This window comes from Prunus dulcis, chromosome 6 (assembly GCF_902201215.1).
Source record: "Prunus dulcis chromosome 6, ALMONDv2, whole genome shotgun sequence".
NCBI classification, from domain to species: domain Eukaryota; kingdom Viridiplantae; phylum Streptophyta; class Magnoliopsida; order Rosales; family Rosaceae; genus Prunus; species Prunus dulcis.
In genome coordinates, this window is record NC_047655.1 from 8,607,987 (window position 1) to 8,611,408 (window position 3,422).

The 3,422-nt window shown below is 34.8% G+C and overlaps 1 non-coding gene across 1 annotated transcript; it reads right to left on the bottom strand.

Annotated features, from left to right (window-relative positions):
• Positions 1–2,489: 2,489 nt before the first annotated feature.
• TRNAR-UCU lies at positions 2,490–2,562 on the bottom strand. Its single transcript has one exon. It is a non-coding gene; the product is annotated as a tRNA-Arg (tRNA).
• Positions 2,563–3,422: the final 860 nt, after the last annotated feature.

The following is a 3,422-nucleotide window of genomic DNA, read 5'->3' on the forward strand; positions in this document are numbered from 1 at the left end:
CTTTGAAAGTTCCTTCAAAAATTTAGATGCATTCTTGCTAGAATTACTCCCTCTCTTCGCCTTCGCCGCCTTCCTCCCAATAGGCCTTGGCTCATTTTCAATGGGTGAGTCTTGACTCATCGGGGAATCCATAGGTGAATCCGATGCCGGCGTCTCATGAAGTGGAGTCTCGTTCAAGACTACCGTCGGACCGGTTGGAATAATTTGGAATCTCTTACAAGTCTTCACCACCTCCCAACAATGGGTATGGTTGAAACTTTTTTTCCCTTGCCCAGTAGCACCAAACCACATTTGTGCTTGCATAATCTATAAAAAAAATTAAATGGAAATGCAAGAAAATTTATAAAATATTGGCAATGCAACATGTAAAAAAAAAACTAATGCAAATTAAATAAATTTTAAAAAAATGCAACATGTATAAAAAAAAAAAAACTAGAGACATATTAACAAAATATATAAATTGCAAGAAACATTTAAATAAAAATTAATATGACATAGAAATTAATAGAAGAAAAATGACAAATAATTTACCTCACTGCTAAGGTTTTCTCCGCTTCGATGGTTGTCAATCGCTTTTGCTAAGGCATTTCTCCATTTCCCCAACTCTTTATTAAGAACTTTCCACCTACTGGATAATGCCATTTCTGTACGTGTAGAACCAATTGCCCTTTCACAAAATGCTTGATGAATTTTTTTTCCACATATGAGAAAATTTAATCTCATTGCCCGTTATGGGACAATGACTAACTTGGACCCAAGCCTCACACAAGCTAACATCTTCCATCATGCTCCATGCCCCTCCATTTTCATTAGAAGAACCCATAATATGATAGAAAAAAATACAACTTCAAAGTGAAAAAATATTGAATAGAAAGTGAATAAATTTTGAGGAGAAAGTGAACAATAGTAGAAGGAGAAGAAAATATAAGAGGATTTGGTGTTAAAAGTGAAGAGTATTGGTTGGTATTTATACAAAAAAAAATTCAGTAATTTTTGTGTATTTTTTTAAAAAAAATTCGATTTTTTTTCAATTTTTTATTGCAGAAAAATTGGCTGCCGTTGGATTGAAGAAAAAAAAATAATCGGAGAGACCAGAGGCTGCCACGTGGAAAGTAGCCGTTGGCGGCTACTGTAGCGGTCCGTTTGAATTTTTTTTTAACGTTGGCGCGTGCAATGCACGCGCCAACGATAAAAAAAATTTGAATGCGGGAGGGCTAACGTCAGCCTGGCGTCAGCCATGACGTCATCGCCCTCGGGCCCAAGCTCGGGCCGAAATCGCCTTTGGGCCTGCCCAGTCTCGTGGATCCCACACCTCGTCCGGGCTGTTCCAACTGCTGGACTTCCATTTTTTTCCCAAACCACCCCCAGCCCGAGTCCAATGCCAACTGCTGGACTTGCTCTTACATGTAAAAAAGAGAGGATAATTGAGTACTGTTGACTTGAGAAAGTTCTACTTATTTAAAATGCAGTGGTATATGCCTAAAATTATTAGTGATTAATAGAACGAAATTGTCCTATGGTTCATTCGAATTTGTCCAGTATGATGTTCTAAACAATTGTAGAATCTTGCCCAGTATGATGTTCTAATGTGTAGTTAAGTTATGGTTTGCCACTTTGGATATTTTCAAAGGGGTGCTGTTATTTCTACCCACATGTTCTATTTCCTCGCTCATTTTATAATCAAATTTTTAAAGATAAATTTATCTCTTTGTAAAATTACTTTTAAGGATTTGGGGAAAAAACCTCAACTTTGATTATAAGATGGGTGGACAAAATAAAATAGACGGGTGGAAATTATAGCACTCTTTTAAAAGTGCTTATTAGTAATTTTTTTTCAAAAAGTAAAACAAAAATGAAGAAAAAGGGGTGGGAGCCAACCAGCTCCCCGAAGACTGGCTTGCAGTAGTCTTAGGTGTTAATTTTTATGGCACTTTGATAGTGTGTGTGCGAGTCTTCATTCTCGTAGTTTAGACTATCGTTTGTATTCAAAAATAGAAAATAAAATAAAAAGAAGTGGGGAGAAGTGTGGTTGGTATCAATTCAACAGCCCTTATTCAAAAAGAGTTATTTATAAATAAAATTTATTATCCCAGGTCTTTTGGTATGTTAAGATGGAGAGGAGAAATTGATTACAAAATGAAAATCATCAACAAAAGAAAGAGAACACTCTCCCTTCAAATTATGGTTCATGTAGTTGGCAGAATCTCTGATGCTTTTTTTCTTCTTCTTTCTTTCCAACTTCTACTTTCCTTGTGAAGAAAAGAAACATATACAATCATAGACACATATATGATTCAGTTTTGTATGCAATCCTAGGTTTAGAAACAAATGTTATGTATGATTTATAAAAATAAAATAATTATTGAAAAAGAGGATATTACCCAAATTAAAAACACGTGGCGCTGAGGATAGTTCAGTAATTTTCACGGGTTACAAAAATGGAAGGCATTTATATTAATATTTTAAAAACATAAAATAAAATAGAGAAGCACACCCGGTGGGACTCGAACCCACAATCGCCTGATTAGAAGTCAGACGCCTTATCCATTAGGCCACGGGTGCCCTGTGATCGCTTTTGTTGAATTTTCGTATCGAAATATATTTATATAGCAACCATAGTCCACAACTGCGTGCGCTTTGTTTTTGGCCCAACACTTCGGCTATAACTGGTTTTCAATTTACTTATATATTCCCAGTTTTTTTTTTCTCTGGTGAGAATATATTTGAATCTTTTTTGTAGTTACCTATAGCATTATCATTTAAACCGTATGCGGCCTCATATAGGATCGGTTCAGGTTCAAGTACTACGATTAGTGAGAGGTTAGTGGACAAACAATATATAATCATGTGCTCTTAAAACACTTTTGCATTGATCCTTAAACAAACATATTTAGCTAGGGAATAATTAATTCCCACTCATGCCAAGAGGGTAGCGTTACATAATTAGCTAATGTCTTCGTACTCTGGTGGTTGTTTGTGACTGCATCATTCTCATGCTATTAGAATTAATGTTATCTGATTCATCGATCTATTTTATGTCTTAAAAAAAATTAGAGTTGATCGTCCATATAATAAGACAACTAGATGAAGTGGGGTTTTTTTTAAAATTTTATACAAGCGATATTGAAGAATGATGTTGTTTTTTTTTTTTTACACATTAACAAAGTGTCATAAGGTTCGAGTCTGAGATCACTTATTTGCAATTAAAGGGCATTTTTCACGGGGTTAGATGTAGTGGTTTTATATTGCTGTAAAACTCACCAAATCAACAGCTCAACATTTGTGTATGCAATAAACACCATGCATATGCCATGCTTAATTGTCATCATCATAATAGTAACACAACCATATACAATTAATTATTTCAGCTAATTACTTTCATATACACTCTGTCTACTTAATTCTCTTTACTTATTACTCTA